Here is a 23,208-nt window from a genome sequence, read left to right on the forward strand (position 1 = left end):
AAAACCTTGAACGTTGCCTTTTCTGAATGGAGACTTTCTGCCCTTGAGCATGGTCGCACGAAAGGCCCAGCGCTGTATTGTACTTTCCTGAAAACAGAGCTTTCTTAACAAGAATTGTGATTGAACTCAACCAACCTGTGTAAGTCTAATTTCTGCTTCAGTGTCTTAGCATTTTCCTAAATCTGAAGAAACCAAACAAGCACGCAGTGAGTAAATTGGATAACAGGTGATTGGCAATGGCTTTTGCCGTGAGGCGCAGATAGCGCGCTCCCTAAATTGTGGACAAAATCCAACAAATGGTGACCCCGACGTGATTTCTTCAGAAGGGAAAGTGCATGCTCCAGGAAGGATTCTTCCTTCTCCGCTCTTGCTCAACAATATTGCAGTCCGATCGGCACAAAAGGTAAGGGGGAACCTTTTTTCTTTTTTAATAAAATCTCCCAGTTCAGCAATATTGACTTAGACTTAGACAGAACTTTATTGTCATTTTGTCAACACTAGGTGTGTACAAAACGAAATTTCGTTGCATACGGCTTTCAACAATGTAGTGGTATTTCGGCTGGTTAAAAAAAGTGACATTCTATATAAAAATATGAAATAAGATAATTATAAAGTACAAAGTGCAGCAGTAATAAAGTATGTAAACAGTGCAGGAGACAAAAGCAGTATTTACAAGTGTGCAGAGGAATGCTACGTTTGAATGTTCAACAGTCTGACGACAGCAGGGAAAAAACTATTGCAGAACCTGGTGGACCTGCAGCGGATGCTGCGAAACCTCTTCCCAGAGGGCAGCAGGGAGAACAGTCCATGGTGGGGGTGTGATGGGTCACTGATAATATTACGGGCTCGGGACACGCAGCGCTGGGATGACAAGTCCTGAATGGAGGGAAGAGGAGCCCCGATGATCCTCTCTGCTGTCCTCGCCACTCTCCTCAGGTTCTTCCAATCGGAGGCGCTGCAACCTCCACACCACACCGAGAGACAGCTTGTCAGAATGCTCTCTATGGTGCTTCGGTAGAACGTCCTCATGATGGGTGGGGGCAGGTGGGCTCTCCTCATCCTCCGCAGGAAGTACAAGCGCTTCTGTGCCCTCTTGACCAGTGTTGTGGTGTTCACAGTCCAGGTGAGGTCGTCTGTGATGTGGACTCTCAGGAATTTAGTGCTGCTGACCACCTCCACAGCTGAGCTGTTGATGATCAGTGGAGCGTGGTGAGGCTGGTTCTTCCTGAAGTCGACGATGATCTCCTTCGTCTTCTCCACATTCAGGATCAGGCTATTTTCTCTGCACCAGCCCACCAACTGCTCCACCTCCTCTCTGTAGTCAAGGTCGTTGTTGTCCCTGATGAGGCCCACCACCGTTGTGTCGTCTGCAAACTTCACGATGTGATTGGTGGTGAACCTGGGGGCGCAGTCGTGTGTCATCAGGGTGAACAGCAGGGGGCTCAGGACGCAGCCCTGAGGGGAGCCTGTGCTGAGGGTGATGACATCTGAGGTGTTCTGTCCGACCCGGACTGACTGAGGTCTGTTGGTGAGGAAGTCTAGCAGCCAGTTCCGAAGGGGGGTGCTGAAGCCCAGGTGTTCCAGTTTTTCCACCAGATGTTGTGGAATGATGGTGTTAAACGCTGAGCTGAAGTCCAGGAACAGCAACCACACGTGGGTGTTCCTCTCCTCCAGGTGAGCCAGGCTCAGGTGAAGAACGGAGGAGATGGCATCCTCAGTGGAGCGGTTCTGCCGGTAGGCAAACTGGAACGGATCGAATGTTGGGGGGAGTCTGGAGACGATGTGATCTTTGAGCAGCCTTTCGAAGCACTTCATCATGATGGGAGTCAGTGCCACAGGTCTGTAGTCATTCCATGAGGTGATTTGAGGTTTCTTCGGCACCGGAATGATGGAGGCAGCCTTGAAGCACACTGGCACTTTGGCTTGGTCCAGCGAGATGTTAAAAATGTCTGTGATGACACCAGCCAGCTGGCCTGCACATTCCTTGAACACCCGCCCAGGTATGTTGTCGGGGCCTGGGGCCTTACGTGGGTTGACTCTTCTCAGAGTCTTCCACACGTCGGCTGAGTCAAGGCAGAGGGCCTCCTCTTCCTGGTGGGGAACAGTTTTAACTGCAGGAGTGCTGTTTAGTGCCTCAAAACGCCCAAAGAAGTTATTTAGACCATTTAGGAAGTCAGCATCAGCCTCACCCACCGGGGGGGAGGGTAAGTTGTAGTCCGTGATCGCCCGTATGCCTTGCCACATACTCCTGGTGTTATTGGCGTCGTGGAAAAAATCCTGAATTTTCCGACTGTGGCTTCGCTTCGCTAGCCTGATGGCACGGTTCAAGTTGGCTCTCGCTGTCCTCAGTGCCTCCTTGTCGCCAGACTTGAAGGCTGAGTTCCGTGCTCGTAGCGTATGACGTACATCCTCAGTCATCCAGGGTCGTTGGTTGGCTCGGGTGATGATGTTCTTAGTGGTGCTGACGTCCTCGGAGCATTTGTTGATGTAGGCTGAAACAGTCATGGCGTACTCATCAATGTCGATCTGATTGTCATATGTTGCTGCTGATTTGAACATGTCCCAGTCAGAGCACTCAAAGCAGTCCTGGAGTGCCTCCATGGCCCCCTCAGACCACACCCTCACCTGCTTCACTGTGGGTTTTGCTCTGATCAGCAGGGGCCTGTATGCAGGGGTTAGCATAACAGATAGGTGGTCTGAAGAGCCGAGGTGGGGGCGGGGGGCTGCTCTGAATGCATCCTTTATATTGGTGTAAACCAAGTCCAGAGTGTTCTCTCCCCGAGTTGGAAAATCCACGTGTTGGTAAAAATGAGGGAGAATAGTCTTCATGCTAGCCTGGTTGAAGTCCCCAGCAATGATGAAAACCCCCTCTGTGTGCATGGATTGCAGCTCACTGATTGTCCGATAGAGAACCCTCATGGCCTCTTTAGTGTTAGCGCTAGGAGGCACGTACACAGCCGTGATGCTAACAACAGTAAACTCTCTGGGCAGGTAGAAGGGTCTGCAGTTAACAGTCAAAAGCTCGATGTCCGAAGAGCAGAAGCTGGCGACAGATCTAGCATTTTTGCACCAGTTGTTGTTGATGTAGACACACAGCCCACCTCCTCGGGATTTACCGCTTAGCTCGCTGTTTCTGTCGGCGCGGAATGTAGCGAGCCCCTCCAGGCTAACGGCGTTGTCCGGCATTGATGAGTTCAGCCATGTCTCCGTCAGGATGAGAGCGCAGCAGTTTCTAACTTCCCTCTTTGAAGAGAGTTCCAGTTTTAGATGGTCCATTTTATTATCCAGTGAGCGGACGTTGGAGAGGAAGATGGATGGAAGCGGCGGTTTGTAGGGGTTAGCTCTAAGCTTAGCCGTTAGCCCACCTCGACAGCCGCGCTTTCGCCGCCGGTCACACCGCCTACGCTTACTCCTCCTCCGGCGTGTGCTGCCCGGCGAGCCCGCTGCGTCGTGAGCTTCTGGGGCTAGTGCCCTAAGCACTCCGGGGCTACGCAAACAGACTAGGGTAGTTGTGGCTACGAGTCCGAAAACACTCGATGACCGTACCTCCAGCAGGCGCTGGCGATCATACACTAATCTACTGGATGGATAAACTAAACTTTGTGTTGTTTGTAGTGTCCTAGGCGACATATTTTGTGAAAATCCTCGTCGATTGCTGAGACCCGCCGCGGCCAACTGGGGCGCCGCCATCTTGGAAAAAACTCCATCTTGTGGAGTGAAAGCAGAGTAAAATTAAAAATTAATAATTTTAGCTCTCCCCTCCGTGAGTCGTCACCTTATCGTGGTGGAGGGGTTTGCGTGCCCCTATGATCCTAGGAGCCATGTTGTCTGGGGCTTCATGCCCCTGGTAGGGTCACCCATGGCAAACGGGTCCTAGGTGAGGGGCCAGACAAAGCACGGCTCATCAGCCCCTTATGATGATAAAAATTAATGGATCACGTTTTCCCTCGCCCGGACGCGGGTCACCGGGGCCCCCCTCTGGAGCCAGGCCTGGAGGCGGGGCTCGAAGGCGAGCGTCTGGTGGCCGGGCCTTCGCCCATGGGGCCCGGCCGGGCTCAGCCCGAAAAGGAAACGTGGGTCCCCCTTCCCATGGGCTCACCACCTGTGGGAGGGGCCAAAGGGGTCGGGTGCATTGCAAGCTGGGCGGCGGCCAAAGGCAGGGACCTTGGCGGTCTGATCCCCGGCTGCAGAAGCTGGCTCTTGGGACATGGAATGTCACCTCTCTGGCTGGAAAGGAGCCCGAGCTGGTGTGCGAGGCAGAAAAGTTCCGACTAGATATAGTCGGACTTGCCTCCACACACAGTTTGGGTTCCGGTACAAGCCCTCTCGAGAGGGGCTGGACTCTCTTCCACTCTGGAGTTGCCCACGGTGAGAGGCGTCGGGCAGGTGTGGGTATACTTATTGCCCCCCGGCTGGGCGCCTGCACATTGGGGTTCACCCCGGTGAACGAGAGGGTAGCCTCCCTCCGCCTTCGGGTGGGGGGACGGGTCCTGACTGTTGTTTGTGTCTATGCACCAAACGGCAGCTCAGAGTACCCACCCTTCTTGGGGTCCCTGGAGGAAGTGCTGGAGAGCGCTCCTTCTGGGGACTCCGTCGTTCTACTGGGTGACTTCAATGCTCACGTGGGCAATGACAGTGAGACCTGGAAGGGCGTGATTGGGAGGAACGGCCCCCCCGATCTGAACCCGAGCGGTGTTCTATTGTTGGACTTCTGTGCTCGACACGGATTTTCAATAATGAACACCATGTTCAAACATAAGGGTGTCCATGTGTGCACTTGGCACCAGGACACCCTAGGCCGCAGTTCGATGATCGACTTTGTAGTCGTGTCATCGGATTTGCGGCCGCATGTTTTGGACACTCGGGCGAAGAGAGGGGCGGAGCTGTCAACTGATCACCACCTGGTGGTGGGTTGGCTCCGATGGTGGGGGAAGATGCCGGTCCGACCTGGCAGACCCAAACGTTCTGTGAGGGTCTGCTGGGAACGTCTGGCGGAATCCCCTGTCAGGAAGAGCTTCAACTCCCACCTCCGGCAGAGCTTTTCCCACGTCCCGGGGGAGGCGGGGGACATTGAGTCCGAGTGGACCTTGTTCCGCGCCTCCATTGTTGAGGCGGCCGACCGGAGCTGTGGCCGTAAGGTCATTGGTGCCTGTCGTGGCGGCAATCCCCGAACCCGCTGGTGGACACCGGCGGTAAGGGATGCCGTCAAGCTGAAGAAGGAGTCCTATCGGGCCGTTTTGGCCTGCGGGACTCCGGAGGCAGCTGACAGGTACCGGATGGCCAAGCGGAACGCGGCTTCGGCGGTTGCTGAGGCAAAAACCCGGGCGTGGGAGGAGTTCGGCGAGGCCATGGAGAATGACTTCCGGACGGCTTCGAGGAAATTCTGGTCCACCATCCGGCGTCTCAGGAGGGGGAAGCAGTGCAACGTCAACACTGTTTACAGTGGAGATGGCGTGCTGCTGACCTCGACTCGGGACGTCGTGTGTCGGTGGGGAGAATACTTCGAAGACCTCCTCAATTCCACCGACACGCCTTCCATTGTGGAAGCAGGGCCTGAGGACTCTGAGGCGGACTCTCCAATCTCTGGGGTTGAAGTCACTGAGGTAGTTAAAAAACTCCTCGGTGGCAAGGCCCCGGGGGTGGATGAGATCCGCCCGGATTTCTTAAGGGCTCTGGATGTTGTGGGGCTGTCATGGCTGACACGTCTCTACAGCATCGCGTGGACATCGGGGACAGTGCCTCTGGATTGGCAGACTGGGGTGGTGGTTCCCCTCTTTAAGAAGGGGGACCGGAGGGTGTGTTCCAATTACAGGGGAATTACACTCCTCAGCCTCCCTGGTAAGGTCTATTCAGGGGTGCTGGAGAGGAGGGTCCGTCGGGAGGTCGAACCTCGGATTCAGGAGGAACAGTGTGGCTTTCGTCCTGGCCGTGGAACAGTGGACCAGCTCTTCACCCTCAACAGGATCCTCGAGGGTGCATGGGAGTTCGCCCAACCAGTCCACATGTGTTTTGTGGACTTGGAGAAGGCGTTCGACCGTGTCCCTCGGGAGGTTCTGTGGGGGGTGCTTCGGGAGTACGGGGTACCGAGCCAACTGATAAGGGCGGTTCGGTCCCTGTATCACCGATGCCAGAGTGTGGTCCGCATTTCCGGCAGTAAGTCGGATTCGTTCCCAGTGAGGGTTGGACTCCGCCAAGGCTGCCCTTTGTCACCGATTCTGTTCATAATTTTTATGGACAGAATTTCTAGGTGCAGCCGAGGCGTTGAGGGTGTCCGGTTTGGGGACCTCAGCATCGCGTCTCTGCTTTTTGCAGACGACGTTGTGCTGTTGGCTTCTTCAGGCCGTGATCTCCAGCTCTCACTGGAGCGGTTCGCAGCCGAGTGTGAAGCGGTCGGGATGAGGGTCAGCACCTCCAAATCCGAGTCCATGGTCCTCGATCGGAAAAGGGTGGAATGCCCTCTCCGGATCGGGGATGAGATCCTGCCCCAAGTGGAGGAGTTTAAGTATCTTGGGGTCTTGTTCACGAGTGAGGGGAGGATGGAGCGCGAGATCGACAGGCGGATCGGTGCAGCGTCGGCAGTAATGCGGACTCTGTACCGGTCCGTCGTGGTAAAGAGAGAGCTGAGCCAAAAGGCAAAGCTCTCAATTTACCGGTCGATTTACGCTCCTACCCTCACCTATGGTCACGAGCTATGGGTCGTGACCGAAAGAACGAGATCCCGGATACAAGCGGCCGAAATGAGTTTTCTCCGCAGGATGTCCGGGCTCTCCCTTAGAGATAGGGTGAGGAGTTCGGTCATCCGGGAGAGACTCGGAGTAGAGTCGCTACTCCTCCACGTTGAGAGGAGCCAGATGAGGTGGCTCGGGCATCTCATCAGGATGCCTCCTGGACGCCTCCCTGGGGAGGTGTTCCGGGCATGTCCCACCGGTAGGAGACCCCGGGGACGACCCAGGACGCGCTGGAGAGACTATGTCTCTCGGCTGGCCTGGGAACGCCTTGGGATCCCCCGGGATGAGCTAGATGAAGTGGCTGGGGAGAGGGAAGTCTGGGAGTCCCTCCTGAAGCTGCTGCCCCCGCGACCCGACCCCGGATAAGCGGAAGAAGATGGATGGATGGATGGATAATTTTAGCTCTGTGTTCAGGAATTGTGGTTGTATATACATTTATGCTTGTATGGGAACTGGTGAAAAAGTGACGTCTTGTGGAAAAGAAAAGGAGAAAGGTGGTGAGGACTTCGTCTGATCAGCGAAGGAAACTCACACCGTGGAGAACCTGTGGGGTGCCAGTGACTAGCATATGGGCACCAGAGTGGCCTCAATAGTAGACACTTAGGGACTTATACTGGTGCCTAAGGTCGGGGTCGATTGGATCGGCCAGGCCACCATAAGGGTCAGGTACTCGTGGAACTTGTGGGATGCCAATGGCCTCAATAGTAGACGCTTAGGGACTTTGCACTGTTGCCTAAGGTCAGGGTCGATTGGATCGGCCAGGCCACCAATACGAGTCGGGGACCCGTGAAAAAAGAAAAAAAAAAAAAGGTGAAGGCATCGCTGATATACAGTGCCTTGCGAAAGTATTCGGCCCCCTTGAACCTTTCAACATTTCGCCACATTTCAGGCTTCAAACATAAAGATATAAAATTTTAATTTTTTGTCAAGAATCAACAACAAGTGGGACACAATCGTGAAGTGGAACGAAATTTATTGGATCATTTAATCTTTTTTAACAAATAAAAAACTGAAAAGTGGGGCGTGCAATATTATTCGGCCCCTTTACTTTCAGTGCAGCAAACTCACTCCAGAAGTTCAATGAGGATCTTTGAATGATCCAATGTTGTCCTAAATGACTGATGATGATAAATAGAATGCACCTGTGTGTAATCAAGTCTCCGTATAAATGCACCTGCTCTTTGATAGTCTCAGGGTTCTGTTTAAAGCGCAGAGAGAACCATGAAGACAAAGGAACACACCAGGCAGGTCCGAGATACTGTTGTGGAGAAGTTTAAAGCCGGATTTGGATACAAAAAGATTTCCCAAGCTTTAAACATCTCAAGGAGCACTGTGCAAGCAATTATATTGAAATGGAAGGAGTATCAGACCACTGCAAATCTACCAAGACCCGGCCGTCCCTCCAAACTTTCATCTCAAACAAGGAGAAGACTGATCAGAGATGCAGCCAAGAGGCCCATGATCACTCTGGATGAACTGCAGATAACTACAGCTGAGGTGGGAGAGTCTGTCCATAGGACAACAATCAGTCGTGCACTGCACAAATCTGGCCTTTATGGAAGAGTGGCAAGAAGAAAGCCATTTCTCAAAGATATCCATAAAAAGTCTCGTTTAAAGTTTGCCACAAGCCACCTGGGAGACACACCAAACGTGGAAGAACGTGCTCTGGTCAGATGAAACCAAAATCGAACTTTTTGGCCACAATGCAAAACGATATGTTTGGCGTAAAAGCAACACAGCTCATCACCCTGAACACACCATCCCCATTGTCAAACGTGGTGGCAGCATCATGGTTTGGGCCTGCTTTTCTTCAGCAGGGACAGGGAAGATGGCTAAAATTGATGGGAAGATGGATGGAGCCAAATACAGGACCATTCTGGAAGAAAACCTGTTGGAGTCTGCAAAAGACCTGAGACTGGGACGGAGATTTATCTTCCAACAGGACAATGATCCAAAACATAAAGCCAAATCTACAATGGAATGGTTCACAAATAGACGTATCCAGGTGTTAGAATGGCCAAGTCAAAGTCCAGACCTGAATCCAATCGAGAATCTGTGGAAAGAGCTGAAGACTGCTGTTCACAAACGCTCTCCATCCAACCTCACTGAGCTCGAGCTGTTTTGCAAGGAAGAATGGGCAAGAATTCCAGTCTCTCGATGGGCAAAACTGATAGAGACATACCCCAAGCGACTTGCAGCTGTAATTGCAGCAAAAGGTGGCGCTACAAAGTATTAGCGCAAGGGGGCCGAATAATATTGCACGCCCCACTTTTCAGTTTTTTATTTGTTAAAAAAGTTTAAATTATCCAATAAATTTTGTTCCACTTCACGATTGTGTCCCACTTGTTGATTCTTGACAAAAAATTAAACTTTTATATCTTTATATTTGAAGCGTGAAATGTCGCGAAATGTTGAAAGGTTCAAGGGGGCCGAATACTTTCGCAAGGCACTGTAGCAGGACGGATGCCTGGCGACCTCAATAGTGGGACCTTAGAGACTTATATTGTTGTCTAGGGCGAAGGGTAACCAGGTCACTACATAATTGTTGAAGTGTGTCTATGTTGATATTGTGTGGAAAGCAGGCTTGGCTGTCAGATGGGACAGCGACGCAGCTGGAGAAGTGAGTGATTATTTGTGGTGCTGCTGTTCATGGGGTGGAAGTGATGATTTGTGGTTCATGAAGAACAATAAGTTGATTTGTATAAAATTGTTGATTTTTTTATTTTGCATGTGAGTTGGAGTCAGAAAAATGGCTTAACAAGAATTTGATAAAGAATGTATACCGTTTTTTTCCATGTATAATGCGCAAAATATAACTAATTTATTGTCCTAAAATCTTGGGTGCGCATTATCAGTCAGAGTCAGAGTCAGCTTTATTGTCAATTCCTTCATGCTAAGACACACAAAGAAACCGAAATACCGTTCCCCCTATACCACGGTGACGAGACACATCACACGATTAACACACAAGTAAAACAACGGGGAGAGAGTTCAGGACCCCAACAGCCTGGAGATCACAAACTTCGCCAGTGGCGAGCAGTGCTGGCATCCCACAACAAAGTCCCGGCACCATTCGTCACGGATGTAGACGCACAGTCCACCTCCTCGCGATGTTCCCCCTCGTACAATGGCCCGGTCCGCCCGATAGCACGCCATCCGCTCCAGATGCACAGCAGCTACGCACTGTCCGGTCCGCAGAACTCAGCAGGCATGTTGATGTCCAGCGATCGAACGTTCGCCAGAAGAATAGAAGGCACGGCCGGGCGAGCTGGGTTGGCCGCCAGCCAGGCCCGGACGCCCAACCGGGGGAGGAATAGCAGGCGAGTCCGGCGACGTTCCAGGACGGAGCAGACCGAGCGCCTTTAAGAATAGAATAGATCTTTATTGTCCCCGCTTCAAAGTCCAGATCGCCACAAAACTCGCTTTCGCCGATGTCGAGCAGAACCAGCCCACCGCACTTGTTATACGTGGGTACAACAATTTTTGAAGAAAATCTCCCTCGAAATAAAACTTGAAATCACACCTTTCTTGTTTGTTGTTAATCGCGCATCGCATTCAGCCATCCTGCCCAACACACTTAGTCAGTAAAATTCATAATTGACGACACATCGTTTGATGCGATGGTGCAATCCTTGATGGTGTGTTATTGTCAAATATTGTTTGTTTTTTAATCTCCATCGCAGACCGGATATCATACGGAGGCCGCCATGACAGTATGCGCAGAACGGATGCGCAAGACACGTCAGCTATATAAAGAGCGAGACTTCAGTTCTCTACCTATGTTTGTTGTCAATCGCGCATCGCATTCAGCCATCCTGCCCAACACACTTAGTCAGTAAAATTCATAATTGATGACATCGTTTGATGCGATGATGCAATCCTTGATGGTGTGTTATTGTCAAATATTGTTTGTTTTTTAATCTCCATCGCAGATCGGATATCATACGGAGGCCGCCATTACAGTATGCGCAGAACGGATGCGCAAGACACGTCAGCTATATAAAGAGCGAGAGTTCAGTTTTCTTCCTATTAGTTTCAATTCACAGTTTAATTAGCAATTTCAATCAGCAAATAACAAAATGCGTATTAAAGGTAATATTTTATTTCACAACACTTTGCCTTGTTCCTTTCTTCTCTGCTGTTCACTTCAAACACGCTCCATACGAACACAATGCTCTCGTATCAGACGCTTGCTCGATCACCTGCTCGTTTGCTGTCACAATGTCCCCCACACAAATCCGAAACATTTGTTGCGGCTCCGAGTCACGACGAGGGGCAAGTTTTGGTTTCCAAGGGTGTTTTTATTCCTCTTCAACTTCTCTCCCATACAGAGCCGCCTTTTTCGCATGTCCGCACGTCACTTTCCTCTCTTTTCATTTTAACTTAACTGATCGCGGTGGTTCCTTTCGGGGCAGTCGGAGAAATCAACGCCAACAAAAAAAATACATCCAGCCTAGTTAAGAAATCACCAGAAAGATCACCATGACAATTGTGAATAATAAATACATAATTATTATATATATTATATATATTATTATAATAATAATTAATAATTGGAACATCACTCAAATATTGGTGATCCCGTTGAGAGTCTCACATATTTCTTCGCTATCGAGTTTGCTACTGCATGCGCAGTGATACTGACCGGCAGAATAACATCCGGTTGTTCCCAAAGATGATCTTTTTTCTGAAATAATTTTACGTTTACGGACTTAAGTAGGAGTCAAAATTTGGGTGCGTATTATACATGGGTACAGGCTTTTTTCCAGCATCGACATGCCATTTTTAGGGTGCGTATTATACATGGGAAAAAACGGTATATATAATTAGCATGAAGGTTGTATCCCATTGTGAGGTGAGGTTAAACTGTAACCGTTTTTGTTTTCAAAAGGGTGCCGCTCTAAAGTTTGGGCCAAACGGTCAGGTGGGCACAAATGCACATTTTGGACAGAGGTGGGGGGTTGCATTGTGCGACCTGGTGGTGGCGAGGCTCTCCGCACTTCAGTTGCCCCCCCCCCCAGTTGTGGGTAGAAACTGGTCCAACGAGGAGAGTGCCCAGCCCTCATAAAAAATGTGAGAGTAAGAGAGAACATACATTGTAGAATTGGATAAAATTAAATTGTGATTGCAGATGTTACATTTAGGAGGAATTATTGATCGATTCGGACATTAGACTATACAAGGTGGTTACATGTAAGAATAAATCAAAGATTTAAATCACTTTGAGTTAAAAACAACAAATAAAAACGACATTGCAAGGGGGCACTTTTTATTAAAAGAACACCAAGTAAATTATTAAGTAGGGGGCATTCGTGATTGGGATTGAATTAAGGATAAAATTAGGTCAATGATTAGAAATCAATGGTGCTCTACACAAAAAGGCTAAAATTTTAATGAGGAAATATTTTGAGTACTGTGTTGGTCTACATATGTATGTCATGGTCCTAGTTTATTGGGTTTTGATTGTGGTTTGGGTTTATTTTGTTTATTGTTAGGTTTTCCTTGTGTTCTTGGGTTAGGGTTCAGGTGTTCCTTGTTATTCTCTTATCCCCTGCATTGTAAATGTCTTCTTTATGCAGATAGGTTAACAGGCTAGGAATTTAGTGAGGAGATAATTGATCAATTGATGGGGGTTAATAATTGTCCAAATTCTAGTCACATGTTTTGAGGGACCACAGCAACAACATTATATTTGCAGGCCATTATTTAGTAGGTGATGACAGTGTCTAGATAAGTAGACTGTTTTATCAAAAAATGTGAGAGTGAAGGAGGTTTGATTTGTAATCTGGCATTTGGGTGCCACTTTTAAGAGTCTGTGCAGGAGCATAGATTGTTTTTGTTTGTTTTTAAAGATATATTTAACAGTTTATCTCGGTGCAGGAAGGATATAGCAATTCAGAAAGACTTAAAATTAAAAGCAAAATTACATTTTAATTCTGACATATGCCAGCTAACATGAGGATGGAAAATAAATACATAAATAAATACTGGCTGAAATGTGGCATGTGTTGTAAATTGGGCAAGGAGACATTCACTTTCAAGCACTATCATTTAGCGCTGCTGACAACAATAACTTATGAGATGGTAAATCAAGGAGGAGTGTCATAGTTGGAACACAGGCGCTGTATGACCTATAGATTGATCAATAACATTTACCGCATATACAACCATGTTGGTAGAATGTTAAATTACATTACAGTTTAATACAAAGGATTTCGGAACTTTATTTGATGATAAACACTGGAACGAGGATTTTAGCCGTGTTAATGGGTAGGGTGGATGGATTACTCAGAAGGAAAAAAAAAAAAAAGCATTTGATAAGGGCGGCTTGATAGTAAGATGATGAGTGTGCGCAACTGATAGGATACAAAATGTTAATAGGAAGATTTGGGGTGTAAGGAACCAATACTACACAGGAAGACTGATAACACGAAGATAGTTTTGTGAAATTTGTGTCCCAGTGTGTTCTGCCCTAGCACGTGGCACAAGTCCTGAACTGAGTCCTCGTACTCCACTGGCTGTCTCAAAATCAACAGAGGACTGTCCCTGGTCATGAGACACCTTTGACCTTTGGGAGAACAACAGGAACTATGATCATGCTTGAAGGGGGCAAGCACAGCTCTTCACAGGACAAGAACCATACAGTTGGTGGAATACACACAGTTGCAGATCAAAAAGAAAATGGACTGAAAGAACAAAGACAAGATGGATGCATTTGAGAATGGCGGACGATCCAGCCCTGAATCATCATCATGAGAATCTAAGAGGAGACATGAAGTCAAACTGGACACATTGCTAAAGACTGCTGAAGCATTACAAAGTTGGTGGAGTATGGGACAAAAGGGATGTGTTTGGGTGCTGGGGCGGACATAACTGAGGAGTTTTGATAAAAGAGGGAATAATAAGGCTGCTTATTGACACTGAAACGGGGATAAAAAACAAAATACATAGATATGGACAGTAAAGATGCACTAATAATAACAAATCATACGACAGCGTGATCAGAAACTTTGCAAAGTGGACATCGATCGATAGAAATTAAATCATTTGAATCATAGATTTTTATATGTAACATAGCATTTCGAAGGAATGATGAATCTAATTGAAATAATGAAATTTTATAATTGGACCGGTGAAAATTTGGATTCGGGCAAAAGAAGGCTGAATTGCTAAACTTAATTGACCTTTATCAAAACGACAGAATTTAATTACACATCAACTGCGACTGATTTATAGGATGCATATTTGAGCTTGAAGGGGTGAGGGGCCATAAGAAAGTTGGAATTCTGGATAGTCAGCAAAATAGTAATACAGGGCACTACTTAAATAAAAAAGAATACAGTAGGGCTTTAAATAACAAATACATTGACATGACCCTTGCGACAATTGATTTAAATGGCAATTTATGATAGGCACTTGGGGTTAGGATTAACAATCCATCCATCCATCCATCCATTACTGGTGCGGCTTGTCCTTACGAGGGTCATGGAGGATTAACAATAATAACTAGAATTTGTAATTTCTGTAGAAATTGCGTGTGAAGGCGAAGAGGCTGAATAAAAATTCGGGGAATGCTACAAGATTATGTTTAAATTTGGAACGTGTTGAATTGGTCAGAAAATGGATGAAAATATAGAAAGAATTTTGTAAAATTGGGCGTGAATTTTAAAGTTGAAAATTTGAAATTTAACAGTTAAAAAATTGAAATGGGTTGAGTCAGTGAAAAAAAATTAATTAGAAATTAGAAGGGAAAAAGGAAATTTTGCAAAATTTTACCGCAATGTTAAAAGTGAAAATGTGAAATTTTAATCTAGGAAATGAAAGGTGAATTAGGGGAATTATGTGGAAGAAAATGAGAAATATTGAATGTGCCATGAAGAATGAATGGTGAAATTTTGGCTTAAAATTTGTAAATTTCTCGAAAACCGTAAATATTTAGAATATTTGGCATGAATATTTGGAATGTGTTAAAAGTGGAATGAAGTGAATCAGATGAATTCGTAGAAGTAGTTAAGCCAAAAAAATAAATAAATGAATAAATAAATAAAAAAGAGGCAGAAGAATGCAGAAGAAGTTGAATAATAATAAAGTCAAGGCAAGTCAAGTTTATTTATATAGCCCACAAGCAAGTCTCAAAGGGCTTCAAATGTACAGAAATTGACAATTTAAAGTACAGGAACAATAAGTGTGAGGGCCACAATGATGATCATGACAGCAAAAATATGTCTAATTGGTTTTGATAGGTACAAAGGGGGAACGTCGAAGAAGGTTTTCAAAATTTGTGATATAGCGTGACTCCATTATCAAGAGTAAGCATTTCTTTTTAATTCTAAGAATTGGCATCAACAAAAATGAGAACGATAATCTTCAAGGTGATCGTGTAAGTGACAGGAGGAAGCTGTGTATATTGTTTTTTAAACATTATTTTTAGTATAATTATTTTTTAGGAGGGTCAGTTATGCTAAAATTAAACTTTTATATCTTTATGTTTGAAGCCTGAAATGCCGCGAAATCTTGAAAGGTTCAAAGGGGCCGAATAGTTTCGCAAGGCACTGTATGTATACATATATGTATGTATGTATTTCGTTATTTGTTTATGTATTTTTCTCTCACATTTTCTTTCTCATCTTCCACTTCTTCAGCTGCTCCTGTTAGGGGCCGCGACAGCAGAGCAATCGTTTCCATATCTTTCTGTCCTGTCACACCAACCATCTGCATGTCCTGCAACATCTTCATCGCTGCCACACTCTCCATTATTTTGGCCAGTAGAGATTTCCAAGCCTCGCTTTTAACATTCTTTCCCATAACTTCATGCTTTGCTTCATCAACATAACAACACCTCTGTCGCTACTACAATTCTGCACATTGCCGTGGTCTGAAATAAAAAATAGGAGTCAGCACCTTTCCAGGAATTTTCTCGCTTTTTAAGAATCTCCCCTGCCATCTCTCCTTGATAGTTCCATGCTGTCACTGGAATGTCGTCTAGGCCAATTGCCTTTCCACTCTCCATCTTTTACAAATGTCTGGGTATGAATTTTATCTATATTTATTTTTCTCACTCATTGGCGGCCCCACAGAGGGACTTGAAGCGGCTCCACAGAGGGACGTGGTGTGCCAACAGAGGGACCCTGGTGGTATCAACGGTTTTGGTGACCTCAGTTAAACTGAGGTCAACAGAGGGAGTGAAGGAATGGGGTCGAAATACAAAACGTCCTGCCTAGCTACAAAAACAGATATGCTCAAACCTCATTGAATAAAGTACATAAGCAGACAAGTATATTCACATATTAAATCAATAAAAGAAACATTTTAAGCAGATAATTATACCTACACACCAAATCAATAAAGAAGACATAACTAGACATTTTTGATAGGTGGTAATGACAAAGGTTTTTATAACTTTATGATCCGATATATATTTCTGAGCACTTTGAAATAACAAATGTTTTTGATATATTGCCTGAATAGCTTAATGACCTTTAAGGAACTGTGTAATGCATGCCTGATGGTTTTTCTAAATCATGGACACGGCCAGGGTCGTCTAGAATGTTCAGTACTTGATTATATCTTGTGTTTTGATTAAACGTCATATGTTGCCTAATGCTAGACGCCAGCTTTTCGATTACTACTGAACGTTCTGCACAGAGGGAAATATTTTGCCTAACAAAGAAAAGATATGGTTGGAAGCATTATTAAACTAAGAATATAATGATGTAAGCAAAGACATGGAGTATCAAAAGAACAAACAAACAAAAACATGGTACGTGGTGAGAACAAACTTTGCATATTCAGGGAACATTAATAGATTGATGATGTCACAGCCAAAAGCTCACATAATTTCGTACAAAATGACAAAATTGAAAGAATGATGTATGGATGAGGTGCGACAGTGTATGTGCAAGAATGGAGCAGAATGTTTACAGGAAGGTCACGTGGAGATAAAACCAGCAGGTGCCAGAGGGAGACAGCCAAGAACTCGGCCAAAGATGATCGCCAAGGCCGAAAGACGGGATGGAAGACAACAGCCCCCACACACACTGAATCGCCCATAATCAGCACCCACCCCCACGGAACCAGCTCTCACCGAACCAGCACCCACTCCCATGGAATCAAAATCTCCTGCGAACTTGCCACACCCCCTGACTCATCACCCATCAAACTCGGCCCACACTGGCATGTGCAACTGAATATAAGCTGACCAAAGAACCTTGAACGTTGCCTTTTCTGAATGGAGACTTTCTGCCCTTGAGCATGGTCGCACGAAAGGCATTGGTATTGTACTTTCCTGAAAACAGAGCTTTCTTAACAAGAATTGTGATTGAACTCAACCAACCTGTGTAAGTCTAATTTCTGCTTCAGTGTCTTAGCATTTTCCTATATCTGAAGAAATCAAACGAGCACGCAGTGAGTAAATTGGATAACAGGTGATTGGCAATGGGGCGCAGATAGCGCGCTCCCTAAATTGTGGACAAAATCCAACAAGACCTAAAGTCTGTTTTTCCAAAGCTACACCAGCCTGTTGATTTTCCAACACGTGGTGACAGCTTCCTGGACCTGGTCTACACTACACATAAAGGAGCTTTCAAAGCCACCCCCCTCCCCCACATTGGGCTTTCTGACCATATCACTGTTATGCTAATGCACACATACAGATAAAGAGTGAAAGCATCCAGGCCGGTTCGCAAGCGGGTAAGAGTGTGGCCTGAGAGAGCCTCTGATGCTCTTCGAGACTGCTTTGAGACAACAGACTGGGAAATGTTTAAGCAGGCAGCCACTTACAACAATCAGACAGACATAGAGGAGTATACAGACTCTTTAACCTCTTACATCACAAAGTGCATTGATGATGTGACCCACACAAAATGCATCATCACTCGGGCTAACTGGAAGCCATGGCTGACAGGGGCTGTCCTCAGGCTGCTGAGGGCCAGAGACAAAGCCTACAGAGCTGGGGATGAAGCTGGCATGAGAACAGCGAGGGCCAACCTGTCCCGTAGCATCAAGGAAGCGAAAAAGGCATTCACTTGCAAGATTACCGCCCACTTCAAAGACAGCAGGAACGCACGAAGCCTATGGCAAGGCATTCAGCCTATCAAGCCCGCGTCGCAGAGCTGTGAGGGCAACATCCCTCTGCTCAACGATCTGAACCGCTTCTTTGCTCGCTTTGACGCTCAGAAGTGCTCTGAGTGACTTGTCATGACACATCAGATCCATTCTCCCCACTTCAGTTCTGCATTCAACATCATTGTACCACAGCCACTCATCTGCAAACTTGACAAACTGGGACTCAGTACCTACCTCTGCAACTGGCTACTGAACTTCCTCTGTCAGAGACCTCAAGTAGTACGTGCTGGCGACAATATCTCAAGCAGCATCACGCTGAGCCCTCCACTCAGCCCTCACCCATCTGGAAAAAAGAGACTCGTAGGTGAGATTGCTGTTTGTGGATTTCAGTTCTGCATTCAACACCATTGTACCACAGCGACTCATCTGCAAACTCGACGAACTGGGATTCAGTATCTATCTCTGCAACTGGCTACTGGACTTTCTCTGTCAGAGGCCTCAAGTAGTACGTGTTGGCGACAATATCTCAAGCAGCATCACGCTGAGCACAGGGCCCCCCCAAGGTTGCGTGCTCAGTCCGCTGCTCTTCACCCTGCATGACTGCACTGCAACCTACAGCAGCAACCGCATAGTGAAATTTGCTGACGACACGACTCTGGTGGGTCTCATCACCAAGGGCGACGAGACTCAATACTCAGCAGGAACACAGCTGGTAGGATTATTATTTGTATAAACTATAATATTATTATATTATATATATTATATATATATTATATATATTATATATTATTATTAGTTTCAATGTATGTGCCTTCTTGTTTTTACTTTTTGTATTGTTTACTTAAATGTTTTGTTTGTCCATAGAGTCTACGGACAAACAAAACATTTAAGTTGCATTTCAACGGGCACATCAGGAGCTCTAACTGTGAATGGTGAGCGAAAAACTGCAAATTCTGTCTCAAGTTCGCTAAAGACCTGAAATCGCTTCTCAAACTCCCTCAGCAACCCTGAAATCTTGTCTTTGTACTGTGTCACTTCAGGATTAACGCTTGCTGCGCACACATCTCTGAGACAGGGAAAATGAGCAGGGTCACCGCTTGCCGTCTGCGTCTCCCATAACGCGAGCTTTAACTTGAATGCACGTACGCTGTCATAATACTGTGTTAAAATTTTTTTGCGTCCTTGCAACATTTTGTTCAGATTATTCAAGTGCTCTATAATATCAACCATAAATGCAAGGTCCTGCAGCCAAAGTGGGCACTGTAATTCCTTAACAGGTTTTTCTTTTTTCCCCATGAATTGTCCGATTTCCCCATGTAGATCAAAGAAGCGCTTCAGCACAGCACCTCTGCTTAACCATCTTACTTCAGTGTGGTATGGCAGACCATGGGTAATGTTACAGTCACTGAGAAAGCTGTCAAACTGACGATGATTGAGACCTCTGGCTCGGATGAAATTAACAGTTCGGACAACCACCTCCATGACGTGATCCATTTTTAGCGACTTGCAACATAATGCCTCCTGATGCAAAATGCAATGAAATGTCCAAAAATCACCTCTTCCATTTGCGGCTTGTACTTTCTCTCTGAACTTTGTCACAACACCTGCCTTTTTCCCGATCATTGACGGCGCACCATCAGTAGCCAGGCTTACAGCGCGGGACCAGTCCGCCCCGACTCTGTCCAGCGCTCCAACAACGGAGCGGAAAATGTCATCAGCTGTTGTGGTGTCGGTCATAGGCACCAACTCGAGAAACTCTTCTGTGACAGTCAAAGTCTCGTCAACTCCACGAATGAATATGGCCAGTTGAGCGACGTCCGTAATATCAGTACTCTCATCAATTGCAATGGAAAATGCCAGAAATGACTCCCCTTTGCGTTTCAGTTGGCTGTCCAAGTCTGCCGATAGTTCCGAAATCCTGTCTGCCACAGTATTTCTCGTCAAGCTAATATTGGCAAAAGCTTGTCGCTTCTCAGGACACACAATTTTGGCAGCCTTCAGCATACAGTTTTTGACGAACTCCCCGTCACAGTATGGCTTTGACGCTAATGCTATTTGGCTAGCAAATACGTCGCTGGCTTTCACCGCAGCCTCACTGACCTCTCGGCTCCGGGTGAAAACAGATTGCTGTTTCCTCAGACCCACCAGCATTTCATTTACCTTCTGTTTTCTCAGTTCTCCGTGCAAGCTGTTGTATTTTTCTCCATGCTGAGTTTCATAGTGGCGCCGAATATTGTATTCCTTAAGCACCGAAACTTGCTGCATGCACACCAGGCACACGGGTTTCCCATTCACCTCCGTGAACATATAGGAAGAGGTCCGTTTTTCTTGAAAAATCCGACACTCTGTGTCCACTTTTCTCTTTTTTGACAAAGACATTTCACTGAAGAGGGTGCCAGGGTCAACAGAAAAAGCGGGTAAAGCGATAGAACTGACTAAAACACAGCGTCCATAGCGGACAATATAGGAACTGCAAATTTGAAAGAAAATTACGTTTATTCTTCTTTGATAATGCAGATTTATCCCGCGGGCCAGACTGAACCCACTGGCGGGCCAGTTCCGGCCCGCGGGCCGTACGTTTGATACCCCTGCCGTAGACCAACATAATATATATATCTATAATATGTAATATGTCTTGTCACCGTGGGAAAGTAGGAAACGCAATTTCGATCTCTTTGTGTGTCTTGACATGTGAAGAAATTGACAATAAAGCAGACTTTATAGATATATTCCCCCTCCTCCCCCACCGTCTGTTGTCTTCCGGGTTAGAGCAACGCTGGCGTCAGATCTGTTGACTGCCGCTTCTGTCCCGGACCGTGTCCGTTACTTGTTCTTCGTTTTCCCGTTTTCAGTGCACCCGTCTCTTCTTTTATTTTTCTCGTGTTGTCTTCCGTCCACCTCGCATTCCCGCAGCTCCGCTCTCACCTATCTGTTTCCTCTCCCTCGGACTACCAGCTACGTTAGCCAGCTAGCCAACAGCCAACTGGCCAAAACCACCACCGGACCCTCCTGCCTCCCGACTCTGAGCCTGTGGCCGCCTGCTGTGGACTCGACGGCAGCTCTGGCCCGGCTCTCTGGCCTTCCGTCCGGCGTCCTCGGGCGACGGGCTCCACTCCCTGCGGGCTCGCCAACCGTGGCTCTGCTGTGTGCCGCCGTGGTGCGTTGGGGCCTGCCGTTCGAGCGGGTGCAGTCGAGGTCGACCGGCATCACCACCTGGTCCACTGCTGCTTCCACACGAGGCTGGGATCCTTCGCCGCTACATCTGGACCGGCACTTCCCCGATGGCTCACCCATCTCCTCTTTTTGGACTACCAACCCCCCGTCACCCCCACCTCCCGTACTGCCAACCTCAACAACCTCCGCTCCCGCCCCTCCTGCTCCTCCATCCATCTCCTTGCACTGCTGACCGATGTCCTGTTATTAACTATATCCTATTGTCCACCCCCCCCGCCCCCATATGTCCCCACCCTTTTTGTTCCCTGTAAAGCGTCTTTGGGTCATTGAAAAGCGCTATATAAATTGAATGAATTATTATTATTACTTTGACTTTAAAGGGCATGCAGGGTGTTAGGGTTTACAGATTATCTTCATCGTATGATTATGTTGGAATGTAACCTGTAATAATTTACCTAGCTTGTCCTGTCTTAACAAAAGTAGTAGAACAAAGTGCTAAGATCTTTTGAACTGATTGACTAGCTGCAGAGGAAGCAACCAGCGTTGCTTTGTCTACACAACGTTGTAAAAGACCCCCTGCTATGCTTTGATCAGCAGGCCAGGGACTTCAACCCCCACTCTCACCCCCACTCTGTTTCTCTCAATAAAAATGCTCCTGCATGAGGCCAGAGTCAGACGTCATTCGATCATCGCTGTATGCACAGCGACGAATGGACTCTCCACCTGCAGGTGTCTAAAAAGACTTACTTGTCTCCTGTGTGGTTCTTGCAAAATAAGTTAGAGTGAGCACTACCCTAACATTTTGGTGCCGAAACCCGGGATCCTCATACCCGCCATCTGGCTGACGGAGCAGAACGTGCTGCATTGTCGGCAAGCCAGCGTCCTTTAGGAGGACCTGGAAAAGAAAGTCCTGGGAAGAGAATTTCTTCGCTGGGCCAGCATCTTAGGTCTTAGGTGGATTGACGGGATCCGGCAGTGCAACGAACCAGGGGACAAGTAAGTTAAAGCCCTAAAAAAGCGCTGATACGGCTTTGGTTTGCCCGAGCTATGAGATACGGCTTTGGTTTGCCCGAGCAATGAGATACGGCTTTGGTTTGCCCGAGCTATGAGATACGGCTTTGGTTTGTCCGAGCTATGAGGTACGGCTTTGGTTTGTCCGAGCTATGAGGTACGGCTTTGGTTTGTCCGAGTTATGAGATACGGCTTTGGTTTGTCCGGGCTATGAAGCAGCTGGGATTCTAGTCCCAGTGGAAGGAACGGGCTAAGAAAAGAGTTTCTTTTTCCTAATTGAAGAAGGGCGTAGATTTTTTTTTTTGTCCGTTTTTCCAAGCTGTTTGCATGGAAGTTGTGTGGTTGAGAGTGTATCTGGTAGGATAAATTGACTAAATAGCAGTTCTAGCATTGATCCACGGCAATAACACAGGCTAGTAATTTGTTGAAAGGTCAATTTAAACCTGCATTGAGGATCCTCAAAGAAAGAAAGAAAATTTTTGAAAAAAAAAAAAAATTGTATAAACCTAAAAAAGAAATACCAAGTTAAGATGGGAAATAAAAACGGTAAATCCCTAGCTCTTGATGGAGATGAGAAGTACATGGCGAGTAAATTTCTTAATTGTATGCAATACATGCCGAAGTGGAAGAAAAAGTATGGAGTCGAAGGAAAGTTGAAAGGTGAAGGGTGGAAGATAGTGGTTGATGTTTTGGAGGAGAGTGTAGATAGGAAAGCAAAGGGACTGAAAAAACAAAGAAAAGAGGGAGAGTTGAATTGTGCTAGAATGTGGTTGAAAGCTTCACAAGAGAGAAGAGAACAAATTCATAAGACAGAAAAATAGAAAGATAAAAAGTGATGAGGCCGCCATTCAATTGAGATTTGAAAAAGAATTCTGGGTGCACAGTGGCATCCCATTCAATGATGCAGCTGAGAGTGCTTATCGGCAACATCTTAAAAATGCGCTCCTCACTGGTTTCCCCCCCGACTTAGGCAACTGGGTGAGGAAACACTTGGTGGAAGCGGACACTGCTTGTGTTACGACGATTGAGAAAGGCAAATGTTCTGATGTATTTCATCTAGATCAGGGGTGTCAAGATCCTTTCCTCGGGGGCCGAATCCCTACATGTTTTCCAAGTTTCCCTCGTTAAACACACCTGATTCAATTAATCAGGCTCCTGCTGAAAGTGAGGACGAACTGGTCATTTGAATCAGGTGTGTTTAACAAGGGAAACTTGGAAAACATGTAGGGAT

At 46.7% G+C, this 23,208-nt stretch overlaps 1 long non-coding RNA gene across 1 annotated transcript; it reads left to right on the plus strand.

Annotated features, from left to right (window-relative positions):
• Nucleotides 1-11,754: 11,754 nt before the first annotated feature.
• LOC119126172 lies at nt 11,755-12,406 on the plus strand. Its single transcript, XR_005098601.1, has 2 exons — nt 11,755-12,092; nt 12,255-12,406. It is a non-coding gene; the product is annotated as an uncharacterized LOC119126172 (long non-coding RNA).
• Nucleotides 12,407-23,208: the final 10,802 nt, after the last annotated feature.

Source organism: Syngnathus acus, chromosome 8 (assembly GCF_901709675.1).
Source record: "Syngnathus acus chromosome 8, fSynAcu1.2, whole genome shotgun sequence".
NCBI classification, from domain to species: Eukaryota; Metazoa; Chordata; class Actinopteri; order Syngnathiformes; family Syngnathidae; genus Syngnathus; species Syngnathus acus.